Source organism: Eurosta solidaginis, chromosome X (genome assembly GCF_040869045.1).
Source record: "Eurosta solidaginis isolate ZX-2024a chromosome X, ASM4086904v1, whole genome shotgun sequence".
NCBI lineage: Eukaryota > Metazoa > Arthropoda > Insecta > Diptera > Tephritidae > Eurosta > Eurosta solidaginis.
This window is the reverse complement of record NC_090324.1, coordinates 194,447,088-194,466,778: the sequence shown is the minus strand read 5'-3', so window position 1 is coordinate 194,466,778 and position 19,691 is coordinate 194,447,088.

Below are 19,691 nucleotides of genomic sequence, written 5' to 3'. Positions count from 1 at the left end.
AATGAGTATTTTAAAAGGGAGTGGGCCTTAGTTCTATAGGTGGACGCCTTTTCGGAATATCGTTATAAAAGTGGACCAGTAGAGGAATTCACTAACTTTTTTAACGATATTTGCCATCGCTTTATTTGCGAATCGATAACTATAACGATTTCGTTATTCAGTAACTATTTTGTATCGATATTCGTTAATCGACGATCAGCTGTGTTGTTAAATAAACGGCAAGTGAATTGGCTGCGTTAAAAATCACGAAATTTACAATTCTGACAATTTTAGTTAAAAAAGAAAATCGGAGCTTTAATTAAATACCGTTAAACACGAACAGCTGCTTTATTTATAAATCAAATGGCATTTGAGTACTTGGCATAATTTTTATCACAAGATGAAGAGTTACTGAGGCCGTCGCCAGTGGACAGACGCCTTCTTAGAGAAGCAGATCACCCATTCCACCTGAATGCAGCGGAGTTTCGAAAGCTGTACCGACTAACCCCAGACTTGGCTCATGATATTATTTCTCAACTTGATGGTCAATTAAGGGGTACAAGAATAACTGCGATATCAACAGAGAAACAGGTAAATCATGGAATTTCATATAATTTTCAATTGAACACTATTATAAAAATTTCAGGTTCTAACTGCTTTACGCTCCTTCGCAACTGGTTGTTATCAACGGCCCGTTGGAGAACAATGGGGCATATCAATGAGCCAGTCGTCTGTAAGCCGCTGTATACATCGCGTAACAAATGCTATCAACCATTCTTTGTTTTTCGATAAAGTAAAGTTTCCAATGACTCAAATAGGGCGGCAAGCTGCGAAAGAAATTTTTTCTGCGTCACCTGCACCATTTGTGGGAGGTACTATTGGGGCTATTGATTGCACTCATGTGTCGATTATGAGCCCCATAAATCATGAAGAGGCATATGTAAATCACCATGGATACCATTCAATAAATGTACAAATGGTAAAAGCAATAATTCAAAGAAATGTATTGTACTTTTTTGATTATAATATATTTTTATATACAGATTTGTGACCCCAACCTAAAGATATTGAATGTCAATGCTAAATTTCCAGGAGCAAGGCACGATGCATTTATCTGGAGCTCCTCTGCAGTACGGAGAGTGATGCAGAGAAATTTTGAAAATGGTAGCCGCAACATGTTTTTGATAGGTAAGTGTGTTTAATGCACTGAAATTTCCCAGAAAATAAAATCAAACAAAACTACTTGCAGGTGACTCTGGATACCCTTTAGAACCCTGGCTGATGACTCCTTTACCTAACCAACCAGAGGGGAGCCCAAAATTTCGGTACAATGGGGCATTGTGTAAAGCTCGAAACCCAGTCGAGAGACTTTTTGGAGTTCTCAAAGGAATATGGCGATGCCTATCACAGCAAAGGACTCTTTTGTATCATCCAGGATTTACTGGTAGAATAGTTAACGCATGCGCAGTGTTGCATAACATCCGATTAAGTGAACCCATACACAAGCCTGACACTGAATACTTAGATCAAAGCCCAAGTGATAGCAATGTTAATCAAGGCGCACCCTCTTCAATAGCGAAACGTGTTCAAGACCGACTTATTGCTAACTACTATACTTAAGTACAGACTTAATAAATTTAGAAATAAAAAAATCTACAGGAATGTAAAGCAAACATTTTGGCATTTTATTTTATATTTGGTCTACTTTGGTAGCGAAAACTTCCATCATACCGAACAGTCAAACTTAACAATATCATTTCAATAGAAACGAACTTCGTGTCCTTTAAAATTAAAATAAATACTTATGAGGTTTTAACACAGCTCAATTTTATACATAATACATTTATTTGAATGTAAAAAATTCATTCATTCGTTTACATAGATCGATTTCTTTTGGAAATTATTTAAAAAAATAGCTACTTTGGTAGTAAAAACTTCGATTCGGTATCGTCAAACTTAACAATATCACTATCAAACAATATCAATAACCCGCTAATCCCGGATTTTCCATTAAAAAGTCCACCATTCGACTTAACTGCTCGGCTGTGGTACGGCTTCTCCTTTGATTGGTATTAATTGATGACGCCATTCTATTTTAATATGAGAAATTTGTTATGTCGAGAAATATGAAATTAATTCCGCATTTACTTACCTTTTGTTGATAACGCAAACTGTATCTCAAAACTTGCACAATAATAACTTTTAAAAGCAGTTAGTATAGGGAATTTGTTTATTTTTGGCATTCCTTTTGTGCTTTTCGCATTTTTTAGGTTTCGTTAAGCTGTGCTGCCACCTTTCTACTATTTTAAATGTCATTTATTGCGAGTCGTTAAAACTAAGTTAGTGAATAGTACAATCGATAAGGCAAGCGACAAAATCGTTAATTAAAATCTCGACAAATCGCATCGTTATAAGTTAGTGAATTCCACTACAGGGTTGACTCTAGAATGCGTTTGTACAATATGGGTATCAAACGAAAGGTGTTAATAAGTGTTTTAAAAGGGAGTGGGCCTTAGTTGTATTGGTGGACGCCTTTTCGGGATATCGCCATAAACGTGGACCAGCGGTGACTCTAGAATGCGTTTGTACAATATGGGTATCAAATGAAAGGTGTTAATGAGTATTTTAAAAGGGCATGGGCCTTAGTTCCATAGGTGGACGCCTTTTCGAGATATCGCCATAAAGGTGGGCCAGGGGTGACTCTAGAATTTTTTTGTACGATATGGGTATCAAATGAAAGGTGTTAATGAGTATTTTAAAAGGAAGTGGGCCTTAGTTCTATATGTGGACGCCTTTTCGAGATATCGCCATAAACGTGGACCAGGGGTGACTCTAGAATGTGTTTGCACGATATGGGTATCAAATTAAAGGTATTAATGAGGGCTTTAAAAGGGAGTGGCCCTTAGTTGTATATGTGAAGGCATTTTCGAGATATCGACCAAAATGTGGACCAGGGTGATCCAGAACAACATCTGTCGGGTACCGCTAATTTATTTATATATGTAATACCACGAACAGTATTCCTTCCAAGATTGCAAGGGCTTTTGATTTCGCCCTGCAAAACTTTTTCATTTTCTTCTACTTAATATGGTAGGTGTCACACCCATTTTACCAAGTTTTTTTCTAAAGTTATATTTTGCGTCAATAGACCAATACAGGTACCATGTTTCATCTCTTTTTTCGTATTTGGTATATAATTATGGCATTTTTTTCATTTTTCGTAATTTTCGATATCGAAAAAGTGGGCGTGTTCATAGTCGGATTTCGGCCATTTTTTACACCAATACAAAGTGAGTTCAGATAAGTACGTGAACTGAGTTTAGTAAAGATATATCGATTTTTGCTCAAGTTATGGGCGTGGCTTCAACCGATTTCGCCTTTTTCACAGAAAACAGTTATCGTCCTAGAATCTAAGTCTCTACCAAATTTCACAAGGATTGGTCAATTTTTGTTCGACTTATGGCATTCAAATTATCCTAGACAAATTAAATGAAAAAGGGCGGAGCCACGCCCATTTTGAAATTTTCTTATATTTTTGTATTTTGTTGCAACATATCATTACTGGAGTTGAATGTCGACATAATTTACTTATATACTGTAAGGATATTAACTTTTCTTTTAAAATTTGAATTAAAAAAAATTTTTGTTTAAAAAGTGGGCGTGGTCGTTCTCCGATTTTGCTAATTTTTATTAAGCAGACATACAGTAATAAGAGTAACATTTCTGCCAAATATCATCATGATATCTTCAACGACTGCCAAATTACAGCTTGCAAAACTTCTAAATTACCTTCTTTTAAAAGTGGGCGGTGCCACGCCCATTGTCCAAAATTTTACTAGTTTTCTATTCTGCGTCATAAGTTCAACTCACCTACCAAGTTTCATTGCTTAATCCGTCTTTAATAATGAATTATCGCACTTTTTCGATTTTTCGAAATTTTCGATATCGAAAAAGTGGGCGTGGTTATAGTCCGATATCGTTCATTTTAAATAGCAATCTGAGATGAGTGCCCATGAACCTACGTACCAAATTTCATCAAGATACCTCGAAATTTACTCAAGTTATCGTGTTAACGGACAGACGGACGGACGGACATGGCTCAATCGAATTTTTTTTCGATACTGATGATTTTGATATATGGAAGTCTATATCTATCTCGATTCCTTTATACCTGTACAACCAACCGTTATCCCATGAAAGTTAATATACTCTGTGAGCTCTGCTCAACTGAGTATAAAAAAAAGGTTCTGCAGGGCGAAATCAAAAGCCCTTGGAATCTTGGCAGGAATACTGTTCGTGGTAATTCAGATATAAATAAATTAGCGGTACCAGACAGATGATGTTCCAGGTTACCCTGGTCCACCTTTATGGCGATATCTCGAAAAGGCGTCCACCTATAGAACTAAGTACCCGCTCCCTTTTAAATAATCATTAACACCTTTCATTTGTTACCCATATCTTACAAACGCATTCTAGAGTCACCCCAGTTCCACCTTTATGGCGATATCTCGAAAAAGCGTCCACCTATAGAACTAAGTACCCACTCCCTTTTAAATAATCAATAACACCTTTCATTTGTTACCCATATCGTACAAACGCATTCTAGAGTCACCCCAGTTCCACCTTTACGGCGATATTTCGAAAAAGCGTCCACCTATAGAACTAAGGCCCACTCCCTTTTAAAATACTAGTTAACACCTTTCATTTCATACCAATGTCGTACAAACACATCCTAGAGTCATCCCTGGTCCACCTTTATGGCGATATCTCGAAAAGGCGTCCACCTATAGAACTAAGGCCCACTTCCTTTTAAAATTTTCATGAACACCTTTCATTTCATACCCATATCGTACAAACACATTCTAGAGTCACCCCTGGTCCACCGTTATGGCGATATCCCGAAATGGCGTCCACCTATAGAACTAAGTACCCACTCCCTTTTAAATAATCATTAAAACCTTTCATTTGTTACCCATATCGTACAAACGCATTCTAGAGTCACCCCAGTTCCACCTTTATGGCGATATCTCGAAAAGGCGTCCACCTATAGAACTAAGTACCCACTCCCTTTTAAATAATCAATAACACCTTTCATTTGTTACCCATATCGTACAAACGCATTCTAGAGTCACCCCAGTTCCACCTTTATGGCGATATCTCGAAAAAGCGTCCACCTATAGAACTAAGGCCCACTGCCTTTTAAAATACTAGTTAACACCTTTCATTTCATACCAATGTCGTACAAACACATCCTAGAGTCACCCCTGGTCCACCTTTATGGCGATATCCCGAAATGGCGTCCACCTATAGATGGCCCACTCCCTTTTAAAATACCCTTTAATACCTTCCATTTGTTACCCATGCCATACAAACACATTCCAGGGTTACCCTAGGTTCATTTTCCTACATGTATGTAAATTTCGGTTACACCCGAACTTAGCCTTCCTTACCTGTATTTAATTGGGGTTAGTTAAAATTTCGTTTTGTTTTTTTTAAATTTTATTTCATTTTGTTTTATTTTATTTTATATTCTATTTCGTCTCCATTTATTCCATTTCATTTCATTTAACATCTATACTTTTAATTTCATTGAATCTTGTTTCGCTTCCTTTCATTACTCGTTATTATATCACTTCATCTATAAATCTTATAAAATAAAGTCGCTAAATGCCATGTATGCACATAACTTCACACAGAATGCTCCAATTTTAAAACGGGGTTTTGCATTTGAAAGCTTAGCTACGTTAGATGGTACAGTTAACACAATTTGAAGAAATATATTATAGGGGCGTGGTAAATTGCCAAAATGTAGTAAAAAATCATAAAATTTTTGTTTATACAGCTATAACTCATAAACGGATGGATGGATTTAAAAAATTCTACTTTTCAGTAAAACTGAAATATTTACCTTCGATCTGCATCAAAAAAAAATAATTGATTCCTTTCTTGTATCAGCCAATTGTTTAAACCAAGGTAACATTTTTACCAAAAAATGTGTTTGTGTGGTTGTTCGCTGTGAACTGCGGGCTAATTGCTTTTGAGTGAGGCATGATGCGACACATACATACGTACATATATAGCCTTTGCTGGGTTATTTAACTACGGGCGTAGGTTTATAGGTACGTATGGATGTACATCACTACATAGTATAAAACAAAGTCACTTTTTCTGTCCCAATGTCCCTTTGAATGCTTAAACCTTTAAAAATATGCAACGGATTTAGATGCGCTTTTTTTTAATAGATGTAAGATTGCTCCCCTAAATTACAACCCTACACGCAAATGCAACAGTGCATGAGCCCCGACCTAACGAACACTGAACGAAACCGATAGGACTACGACGACGCCAACGACGACATCGAACAGGCAGTTCAAATTTAAAACTCGCATCGCAAACATCTAAAATTTTATTACTTAAACTAATTGCATATTAACTACATATTTAAACTAAGTATACTATAAAAAACAAAACCGAACTTAAATTGTACTGTGAACAAACAAAAAATGAAATAAGAGTGTATAAATAAATGTTCAAATAATCCAAAACCTACGGGTTCATTATTTCTGAACCCACAAATGGTGTCAGAAGTGTGCGGATTATATGTACGCTTCGCAATGAGTTATGTAAATGAAAAAGTTAAAACTTAATTACAATGCGCATGTACAAAAAATAAAATACAAAAACCAATTTGTGTAAAGTGTTTGCATGTGGTGTTAAATGGCCATAGAGTCAAAATTTGGCATAGCAAAAAACTGTACAAACTCAGCATATTCGGCGGCGCCATTAAAGTGCCGTTAGAAATTTTAAGTGCTTCGGAATTTCTAAAGAAAAAGCAATCGTTTAAAACCAATGCTTTACATGAGCAGCAGTGCAAACGTATCAACCCCTATTGTGCAGTCAACGAAAGCAGCGTAAAGAGACGCGCTAGTGCCGAAATAGTTGTAGTATTGAAAGCAGCGCAGAGTAGATGCGCCAGTGACTCAATTACCTTTTTGCCGAGCAACACAGAGTAGACGTGTTGATTGGAAAAAGAAAACAATAGTTTAAATACGCGCAGAATAGATGCGCTCGTGAGTGTTATGGAATCGTAACAAAAAACAGAAGAATAATCAGTGTGAGTGGCGCAGAGCAGATGCGCTATTGATAAAATTCTTAATTGCAAAGCAAAATATACGTGGTGGTGAAAAAGACGGAAAATAATTCCTATAATCGCTGAGTAAATGCGCTATTGATTAGAATTGCAACTGAAAGTAAGCGCAGAGTAGACGCGCTAGTAGCAGAAACAATTGAAAAAAAAGACATACAATTACAATAAGCGTAGAGTAGATGCGCCAGTGGCAAATATAATTGAGTAGCACAAAGATATGAATGTGCAAGTGAATTTGTATAACAAACAAAAGTTAACAAAAGCAATCAACTCTAATTTACACAGCCGTGCAGGGTAGATGCACGAACAGAAAGCAGCTGCAGAACAAAAGGCGAGAGAGCAAACATCGTTCGATCTGAGAGCAGAATCAAGTATTTAAGTATTCAAATACATTTAAGATATTTGAAGAAAGAAGGTATGTAGTTCGTATGTACATATGTTTGCGTGAAGAAAGAGACATCAAGTCAAATAAGACGAAAAGAACTTTTCATTTCATGTTAAATTAAATAGGCTGCAAGCTGTCTAATTGGAATAGGCATATTAAAAAAAAAAAAAAAAAAACAAGAAGAGAAAGCAAGTTGCGTTATGAGAAATAAATAAAATCTAATAAGAATTTGTTATTATAGGCAAACAGAGATTTTCGTTGTTAATGAAATATAAGAAAATTGTTAAAAACGCTAGTATCTTTACAAAAAGAAAATAATACTAATTTATGAAATTTAAAAAATTTGGAATTAAGGACCTTTCTCTATTTTCATTCGAATATTGTCAAAAAAAATCGCACGATTTTAGCTAGTTGGTAAATTCAAATATTTTTCTATTTTCTTCATATTTAAATTTCATATTAAAACATGGATAGGGATCAGATTTTAGCATTAAACCTTAATGAACTAAAAGAAAAACTAACGAGCTTGAGTCTGTGAACAAACGGACGAAAAGCTGAATTGCAAAAAAGACTTTGTGAGCATTACGGTCTGGCTTTAGACACAAACGATGGGTCCGACGGTGACAGTAATTCATTCGAAAGTAGTGTGTTACCGGCAGCGGGTGGTGGGCGCCCGGTTTGTACCTTGCGAGACATTGAGGGATCACTAACAAACTTCAGCGGTGTAGGGCAACCAACAGTGGAGGAATGGCTCGAGGATTTTGAAGATAATGCTGCTGCTGTTCAGTGGGGGGATCTTCAAAAATGTATTTATGGCAAACAGCTACTAAACGGTGCTGCGAAAATTTTCATTCGTAGCCAGCGCGGCATATCTTCATGGACTTCACTGAAAGAAAGTCTGAAAAATGAATTTGGGATTGTTGTGTCATCCATCGAGGTTCATCGGGCTCTAAGAAGCCGTCGCAAACGACCGAACGAAGATTTCCGTGAGTACCTTTATAGCCTCATGGAGATAGGTAGACCGATAAACCTTGATGATAAAAGCCTTATCGAGTATTTTGTTGAGGGGATCCCAGACTCCATGGCAAATAAAGCGAACCTATACCAAGCTTCCACGATACAGGAATTGAAGGCTCAAGTTGCGATTTATGAAAAGGTGCGTTCGGGGCGTCAACCCAGTTCTAGCTCTTTCCAGAATAAGCAGGAGGATAAGGGTGGTAATAAAGTAAAGGGAAATGAAGAAAAGCGTTGTTATAGGTGTGGCGAGCAAGGCCATTTGGCCAACAATTGTCAAAAGAAGCGACAGTCTACATGTTTTGGGTGCAATCAGTCTGGGCACCGAGTGGCCGAGTGTCCAAAAAACAAAACTGAGGTGAAGCAGGAAAATGCTAGGGTAAATATGATGGAAGGGACACGTTCTGCATCAATTGGATGCGTAGTATTCAAAAATATATCAACTAACAATTTCAAGTTCTCAGCACTGTTAGATACAGGCTGCGACTTATGTCTAATGCGGTACGACGTCTTGATGATGTTAGGAGAAATTGATTTGACTAATGATGTGCATAAGTTAAGGGGAATAGGGAACAGTGTCTTAACTACAATTGGCAGTTTTGGGATGAATTTAAAGATAGATGAAGTAGAGTTAAGCATTACCTTTCATGTTGTGAGAGAGCGTGACCTTGGATACCAAGCGGTCATAGGCAACAATGTCCTTAAACAAGTTGATCTGGTCGTTGACGATGTATTATTCAAGGCAAAAGCTAAAGGCGTAGCATTAGTAACGGATATCACAGTGCAACCACCTGATACTGTTGTTGACCGTTTTAGTGAATTCAGAGATTTATGTATGTCCGCGGAGCCAGTGTCAGGAGAAAAATCAATGGTAGACCGCCTGTCCAAGCAAGCAGCGACGTTCGGAAACCCGAGACGTGAAATTACTGATATGGGGCGGCTTTCACGAGTAATGCTTTCAAAGAATACTGCTCAAATGAAGGTATACAGCATCTGCTCATAACAACTGGTGTCCCACGTGGGAACGGGCAAGTAGAGCGAATGCATCGAATCGTAGTATCTATGTTGAGAAAGCTATGCACCGAAACACCTGGAAATTGGTATAAGCAGGTCGATAGAGTTCAGCAGGTTATCAACAACACACCAACACGAAGTACGAAACTTTCGCCGTTCAGAATATTGACAGGATTAGAAATGAGAGTTACAGGGTTACCAGATCTTAATGAATTACTAGAAACCACAGCCGTAGACGAACTAGACTCTGAACGTGATGAAATTCGCAGGCAAGCAAAGGATAGCATATCCCTGATACAGCAGGAAAATAAGAGAAATTTCGATGCAAAGAGAAAAGAGCCATTGAAGTATAAAATAAATGAGTTAGTCGCCATTAAGCGCACACAGTTTGGAAGCGGTCTTCGGTTAAGGCCCAAATACTTCGGTCCATATAAGGTTACAAAAGTTCTATCTCATGATAGGTATGAAGTTGAGAAAGTGAGCGAGAGTGAGGGCCCAAGGCGTACCACTATCGTTGCCGAGTACCTCAAAAAATGGGAACCATCGTTCGGGTCGAACGAATAGCCAGGATGGCCGAATGTAGGATTGCTCCCCTAAATTGCAACCCTACACGCAAATGCAACAGTACATGAGCTCCGACCTAACGAACACTGAACGAAACCGATAGGACTACGACGACGCCAACGACGACATCGAACAGGCAGTTCAAATTTAAAACTCGCATTGCAAACATCTAAAATTTTATTACTTAAACTAATTGCTTATTAACTACATATTTAAACTAAGTATATTATAAAGAACAAAACCGAACTTAAATTGTACTGTGAACAAACAAAAAATGAAATAAGAGTGTATAAATAAATGTTCAAATAATCCAAAACGTACGGCTTCATTATTTCTGAACCCACATAGATAAAGAGTGATTGAAGAGGAAGGAACGGATGAACATAGTTGGCTGAAAATTTGTGGAGGGGTATCTTAGAACCAGGAGACAGCCATAGGATAATTTTTTCCCGTTCTGACTAGGTTCTTGAGATCAAAACGTGGACCTGGGTTGTCCTGGGATATGTTTGAACAATATGGGTATCAAATGGAAGCTGTTTATGAGTGCTTTGATACAGGGTATTTTTCCTACCCGCGGGTAACTAGGGTCTCGAGATATAAGCGAAAACGTGGACGCGGGTACCCCTAGACAGAGTTTATACAATATGGATATCAAATAAAAGCTGTTATTTAATTTTCATACCTTTGGTGAATAGGGTCTCGAGATATAGGCCAAAACGTGGACCCGGGTACCCCTAAACTTTACTTATGTTAACAATGAATAGTTTGTTGTTATTCAATATTGCGTATATTGATTAGAATGATTTAATGGTAATTGTGCAGTTTATGGTACCCACCGAAATTTGGCCCAAAATTTTCGAGTGAGGTATCAAAAGACGCGTATTTACGTCTGGATTAGGAATCCGAAAGCGGATGTTAACTTTTTTCACCCGTTTAAAAGTTATCCGCACAAAACAGGTTTGTGTGATACATATTATTCCCGCACGTTTACAATCTTTTAAGCGCACACATCACTTTACTTTTTATATTTAGTATATTAACATAATCTAACTTGCACGAATTAACGAAAAAATTATGTTAGATTTAACTAATTTACTTACAAAATATCAAAACAAATATTGCAACAAATTTCTGTCGAAATGAAGACACATGAAAATGAACAGTGTTGCCAGCTCAGCAACGCTGGTGATTACTTTTGTTGTTCTCTGTTAGGATTAATACAAGGCGGTGGCGGCTCAACATAAATAAACATCCAATTACATTGTTTTTTTAATTTATTGAATATGTTGTAATTTAATATATTAAAATAGAAGAGAATACGTCTTCAATTTATCGAATTAAAGAGATGCTTGCAAATATTTGGATTTTTCATTTTGGAACAAGTGCAGAATACATACATTTGTCAAAAAATAAATAAAAAATCGGACTTTATAGAGATTTTTATGCTTATTCCAACGGTATATTTCTTTTTTGGTGCAAATGAAAAGTTTGGGGGTAATTCCATGTCAAAAGGCGAATTTATGAATTTTTCAAATAAAAATATCTCCGAAACTAGTGGATGGAATTCCAAAATAGAAAAATCGAAAAATAACTTATAAAAATACGCTTTCGGATTCTTAATCTAGACATGAATACGCGTCTTTTGGTACCTCACCCGAAAATTTTGGCCCAAATTTCGGTGGGTACCATAAACTGCACTACTACCGATTTAGTTAATAAAGATAATGTATTTTAATTATAAGATGAATATAAAAAATTAATGAACGAAGATTGGTGTTAAACTTATGGCTGTCTGTGTCAACTTTTCTTCTGCTAATATCTCTCTTCATACGAGTTACTACTGACAGTGGGCTTGGTGATGCCAGCTTGAACCGGTGTTCAGGGTAACCATCTCACATTCGGTCATCCTGACAACCATCTGCCCCAGATGCCTCGGTTTCATCCTCTTGCTCGGTGTCTGTCTCATCTTCGCATTGAATAAAACGCCAAAGTTTGATATTATCCGCGCTTGTAGATGTCTGATTTGGCCCTTGAAATTCGGCGGCTTTTTTCACGTCATATCTTCCATTTGGTTTAACTTTGATGATTTCATAAGGACCAATATACTTATTCGCCAGTTTCTTCCCGGCTACGAACTGCGTGACCTTGATGGCCACTATATCTGTTACACGATAGCCATGATGTCCTTTGCGTGTTTTATCAAAATTTCTTTTATAACTTTCTTGTGCTTTTAATATGTTTTCTCCAGCTTCCATTCTGATTTTGTTGTGTTTTTCTTTTAACCCCATTGCAAGCTCCTCTTCTAGAATGTTGAGTATTTCCGTATACATCTCACTTCGCATAATCACCCCAAATAAAATGTCAAATGGCGTGAACTTGGTCGAACAGTGAACGTGGACATTAATTGCTTGCTGTACTTTTGATGTATACTTGTACCATCTCGCTGGCTCAGCCGCTGAAAATTTGGCTAAAACGGAAGGGATTACCCTGTTCACCCTTTCTCTTTGACCGTTGCCCCTGGGTACACCAGCTGTTGCTGTTTCGATATGTTCGATTTTATTTGACTCACAAAATTCTTTAAATAATCTCGAGGTGAAAGCTTCACCTTTGTCACTTATAATGCGCTGTGGACTACCAAAAATTGCTACCCATGAATTTAAGTGTTTTACAACTTCTGACGCGTCTGCTGTCTTCGTGTGATAGATCCAAATAAATTTCGAAAATGCATCTAAAAATAAAAAAATAAATGTAAGGCGCGATAACCTCCGAAGAGATCTAAGGCCGAGCTTCTCTTCCAATTTGCGTCGTGCTCCTGTTGATTTTCCCTACAAATTGGCCGGACGGGACCTACATGATTTTATGCCGACTCCGAACGGCATCTGCAAGGCAGATGAGTTTTCACTGAGAGCTTTTCATGGCAGAAATACTCCCGGAGCGCTTGCCAAACACTGCCGAGGGGCGACCCCGCTTAGACAAATATTCTTCTAATTGAAAAACCTTATTTCTAAAATTTTCGATGTTGCTTTGCCCGGGGTTTGAACCCAGGCCATCCGGTGTGGTAGGCGGAGCACGCTACCATCACACCACGGTGGCTGCCATGCATCTACGACAGCAAATATGTGCTTCTAACACTTAGCTGTAGCGTCCAACGTTCCCAAGTGGTCAACATGTAACGTGGAAAGTGGAACGTCTCCCTTATCTATGCAGTGTAGCATATCTTCTTGTCGGCCTAACTTGTGGTTATGCGTTATGCACTTTATGCAGTTTGAAATTATTTGTTTTACTTTTTTTCGAGATATGGTATATAGTATTCTTGTCGTATGGAATGCATTGTCCTTTGTACGCCCATATGACCAAACTCGTTCGCGCTTCGAATTATTTCTCTTTCTATGCTCTTCGGTTCAGCTGATAAATCAGTACCATCCACTTATTTGTAAATTAGCTGATTTTTATACCTATCATGAAAATGAAATGGTATATTAATTTCGTCACGAAACCGAAAATTGTAAGTCCTTAAAGGAAAATAGATAGACCCACCATTAAGTATACCGAAATAATCAGGTTGAAGAGCTGAGTTGTTTTAGCCATGTCCGTCTGTCCGTGTGTCTGTTTGTATGCAAACTAGTCCCTCAATTTTTGAGATATCTTGATAAAATTTGGTGAGCAGGTGTATTTGGGTGTCCGATTAGACATTTGTCGGAACCGACCGGATCGGACCACTATAGCATATATCCTCCATACAACCGATTTTTCAGAAAAAGAGGATTTTTGTAATATCTTACCCAATTTAACAGATTGAAGCTTCAAACTTCACCATATACTTTCGTATATTGAACATATTGTTGCCTGAAAAAATTTATGAGATCGGTCGTATATATAGTATATATCCCCCACAACCGATTGTTCAGATAAGGAACTTTTCGTAATTACTGCCCTATTTTAAGAGCTAGAGGCTTCAAATTTCAGCGAATGCTTACGTATATAGCATATATTGTTGTCTGAAAAAATCATAAAGATCGGTAGTATATATAGTATATATATGGTGGTATATATAGTATATATATATAGTATATATATATATATTTTCGCAAATTTTAGCCCCATTTTAACAGCTAGAAGCTTCAAATTTCACCGAATATTTACTTATATAGCATATATTGTTGTCTGAAAAAATCATAGAGATCGGTTGTATATATAGTATATATCTCATACAACCGATTGTTCAGATAAGAAACTTTTCGCAATTTCTACCCCATTTTAACAGCTATAAGCTTCAAATTTCACCGATTGCTTACGTATATAGCATACATTGTTGTCTGAAAAAATCATAGAGATCGGTTGTATATATAGTATATATCTCATACAACCGATTGTTCAGATAAGAAACTTTTCGCAATTTCTACCCCATTTTAACAGCTAGAAGCTTCAAATATCACCAACTGCTTACGTGTATAGCATATATTGATGTCTGAAAAAACCATAGAGATCGGTTGTATATATAGTATATATCTCATACAACCGATTGTTCAGATAAGAAACTTTTCGCAATTTCTACCCCATTTTAACAGCTATAAGCTTCAAATTTCACCGATTGCTTACGTATATAGCATATATTGTTGTCTGAAAAAATCATAGAGATCGGTTGTATATATAGTATATATCTCATACAACCGATTGTTCAGATAAGAAACTTTTCGCAATTTCTACCCCATTTTAACAGCTATAAGCTTCAAATTTCACTGATTGCTTAGGTATATAGCATATATTGTTGTCTGAAAAAATCATAGAGATCGGTTCTATATATAGTATATATCTCATACAACCGATTGTTCAGATAAGAAACTTTTCGCAATTTCTACCCCATTTTAACAGCTAGAAGCTTCAAATTTCACCAACTGCTTACGTGTATAGCATATATTGATGTCTGAAAAAATCATTGAGATCGGTGATATACATAGTATATATCTCATACAACCGATTGTTCAGATAAGAAACTTTGCGCAATTTCTGCCCCGTTTTAACAGTTAGAAGCTTCAAATTTCACAAAATGCTTTCGTATATAGCATATATTGTTGTCTGAAAAAATCATAGAGATCGGTGGTATATATATTATATACTTCATATAAACTGTCATATTGACCCCTTTTTTACGGCTAGAAGCTTCAAGATTCATCAAATTTTCTTCAAATAGTTACGTTTACGTCATATATTTTTGAAATACGTGATTCGTACCATAGTTTTTACATGCAGACCACAAAAAACGTGAAGCTTTGCATCCTCACACAGATTACCTACCTATTTTTATACCTTTCATGAAAATGAAATGGTATATTAATTTCGTCACGAAACCGAAAATTGTAAGTCCTTAAAGGAAAATAGATAGACCCACCATTAAGTATACCGAAATAATCAGGTTGAAGAGCTGAGTTGTTTTAGCCATGTCCGTCTGTCCGTCTGTCCGTCTGTCTGTTTGTATGCAAACTAGTCCCTCAATTTTTGAGATATCTTGATAAAATTTGGTGAGCAGGTGTATTTGGGTGTCCGATTAGACATTTGTCGGAACCGACCGGATCGGACCACTATAGCATATATCCTCCATGCAACCGATTTTTCAGAAAAAGAGGATTTTTGTAATATCTTACCCAATTTAACAGATTGAAGCTTCAAACTTCACCATATACTTTCGTATATTGAACATATTGTTGCCTGAAAAAATTTATGAGATCGGTCGTATATATAGTATATATATGGTGGTATATATAGTATATATATGGTGGTATATATAGTATATATATATAGTATATATATATATATTTTCGCAAATTTTAGCCCCATTTTAACAGCTAGAAGCTTCAAATTTCACCGAATATTTACTTATATAGCATATATTGTTGTCTGAAAAAATCATAGAGATCGGTTGTATATATAGTATATATCTCATACAACCGATTGTTCAGATAAGAAACTTTTCGCAATTTCTACCCCATTTTAACAGCTATAAGCTTCAAATTTCACCGATTGCTTACGTATATAGCATATATTGTTGTCTGAAAAAATCATAGAGATCGGTTCTATATATAGTATATATATCATACAACCGATTGTTCAGATAAGAAACTTTTCGCAATTTCTCCCCCATTTTAACAGCTATAAGCTTCAAATTTCACTGATTGCTTAGGTATATAGCATATATTGTTGTCTGAAAAAATCATAGAGATCGGTTCTATATATAGTATATATCTCATACAACCGATTGTTCAGATAAGAAACTTTTCGCAATTTCTACCCCATTTTAACAGCTAGGAGCTTCAAATTTCACCAACTGCTTACGAGTATAGCATATATTGATGTCTGAAAAAATCATTGAGATCGGTGATATACATAGTATATATCTCATACAACCGATTGTTCAGATAAGAAACTTTGCGCAATTTCTGCCCCGTTTTAACAGTTAGAAGCTTCAAATTTCACAAAATGCTTTCGTATATAGCATATATTGTTGTCTGAAAAAATCATAGAGGTCGGTGGTATATATATTATATTCTTCATATAAACTGTCATATTGACCCCTTTTTTACGGCTAGAAGCTTCAAGATTCATCAAATTTTCTTCAAATAGTTACGTTTACGTCATATATTTTTGAAATACGTGATTCGTAGCCATAGTTTTTACATGCAGACCACAAAAAAAGTGAAGCTTTGCATCCTCACACAGATTACCTACCTATTTTTTATTTTATATTTATCTTAAAAATCGTTTAGATATGTTCAAATTTCACCAAATGCTTACGTGTATAGCATATATTGTTGTCTGAGAAAATCATAGATACCGGTGGTATATATAGTATATATCCCATACAACCGATTGTTCAGATAAGAAACTTTGCGCAATTTCTTCCCCATTTTAACAGTTATAAGCTTCAAATTTCACCGATTGCTTACGTATATAGTATGTATTGTTGTGTCAAAAAATCATAGAGATCGGTGATATATATAATATATATATGATGGTATATATAGTATATATATATAGTATATATATATTTTTTTTACGATTTCGCCCCATTTAAACAGCTAGAAGCTTCAAATTTCACCAACTGCTTACGTGTATAGCATATATTGATGTCTGAAAAAATCATTGAGATCGGTGGTACACATAGTATATATCTCATACAACCGATTGTTCAGATAAGAAACTTTGCGCAATTTCTGCCCCGTTTTAACAGTTGGAAGCTTCAAATTTCACAAAATGCTTACGTATATAGCATATATTGTTGTCTGAAAAAATCATAGAGATCGGTCGTATATATATTATATACTTCATATAAACTGTCATTTTGACCCCTTTTTTACGGCTAGAATCTTCAAAATTCATCAAATTTCATCAAATAGTTACGTTTTCGTCATATATTTTTGAAATACGTGATTCGTAGTCATAGTTTTTACACGCAGACCACAAAAAACCTGAAACTTTGCATCCTCACACAAAGTACCTACCCGTTTTTTATTTTATATTTATCTTAAAAATCTTTAAGGTATGTAGATCTGTTCACTATATATTTCTTATCTTATACATCCGATTATTCGGAGATTACGAACGGGATAAGATTATTGTTCAGCCCCATTCATGAAAGGTATGAAGTCTTCGGCACAGCCGGAGACAGTCCCGTTCTTACTTGTTTATTTTATATTTATCTTAAAAATCGTTTAGATATGTTCAAATTTCACCAAATGCTTACGTGTATAGCATATATTGTTGTCTGAGAAAATCATAGATACCGGTGGTATATATAGTATATATCCCATACAACCGATTGTTCAGATAAGAAACTTTGCGCAATTTCTTCCCCATTTTAACAGTTATAAGCTTCAAATTTCACCGATTGCTTACGTATATAGTATGTATTGTTGTGTCAAAAAATCATAGAGATCGGTGATATATATAATATATATATGATGGTATATATAGTATATATATATAGTATATATATATATTTTTTTACGATTTCGGCCCCATTTTAACAGCTAGAAGCTTCAAATTTCACCAACTGCTTACGTGTATAGCATATATTGATGTCTGAAAAAATCATTGAGATCGGTGGTACACATAGTATATATCTCATACAACCGATTGTTCAGATAAGAAACTTTGCGCAATTTCTGCCCCGTTTTAACAGTTAGAAGCTTCAAATTTCACAAAATGCTTACGTATATAGCATATATTGTTGTCTGAAAAAATCATAGAGATCGGTCGTATACATATTATATACTTCATATAAACTGTCATTTTGACCCCTTTTTTACGGCTAGAATCTTCAAAATTCATCAAATTTCATCAAATAGTTACGTTTTCGTCATATATTTTTGAAATACGTGATTCGTAGTCATAGTTTTTACACGCAGACCACAAAAAACCTGAAACTTTGCATCCTCACACAAAGTACCTACCCGTTTTTATACCTTTCATGAAAATGAAATGGTATATTAATTTCGTCACGAAACCGAAAATTGTAAGTCCTTAAAGGAAAATAGATAGACCCACCATTAAGTATACCGAAATAATCAGGTTGAAGAGCTGAGTTGTTTTAGCCATGTCCGTCTGTCCGTCTGTCCGTCTGTCTGTTTGTATGCAAACTAGTCCCTCAATTTTTGAGATATCTTGATAAAATTTGGTGAGCAGGTGTATTTGGGTGTCCGATTAGACATTTGTCGGAACCGACCGGATCGGACCACTGTAGCATATATCCTCCATACAACCGATTTTTCAGAAAAAGAGGATTTTTCTAATATCTTACCCAATTTAACAGATTGAAGCTTCAAACTTCACCATATACTTTCGTATATTGAACATATTGTTGCTTGAAAAAATTTATGAGATCGGTCGTATATATAGTATATATCCCCCACAACCGATTGTTCAGATAAGGAACTTTTCGTAATTACTGCCCTATTTTAAGAGCTAGAGGCTTCAAATTTCAGCGAATGCTTACGTATATAGCATATATTGTTGTCTGAAAAAATCATAAAGATCGGTGATATATATAGTATATATATGGTGGTATATATAGTATATATATATATATTTTCGCAAATTTTAGCCCCATTTTAACAGCTAGAAGCTTCAAATTTCACCGAATATTTACTTATATAGCATATATTGTTGTCTGAAAAAATCATAGAGATCGGTTGTATATATAGTATATATCTCATACAACCGATTGTTCAGATAAGAAACTTTTCGCAATTTCTACTCCATTTTAACAGCTATAAGCTTCAAATTTCACCGATTGCTTACATATATAGCATATATTGTTGTCTGAAAAAATCATACAGATCGGTTGTATATATAGTATATATCTCATACAACCGATTGTTCAGATAAGAAACTTTTCGCAATTTCTACCCCATTTTAACAGCTATAAGCTTCAAATTTCACTGATTGCTTACATTTTTGCATTGCATATATTGTTGTCTGAAAAAATCATAGAGATCGGTTCTATATATAGTATATATCTCATAAAACCGATTGTTCAGATAAGAAACTTTTCGCAATTTCTACTCCATTTTAACAGCTATAAGCTTCAAATTT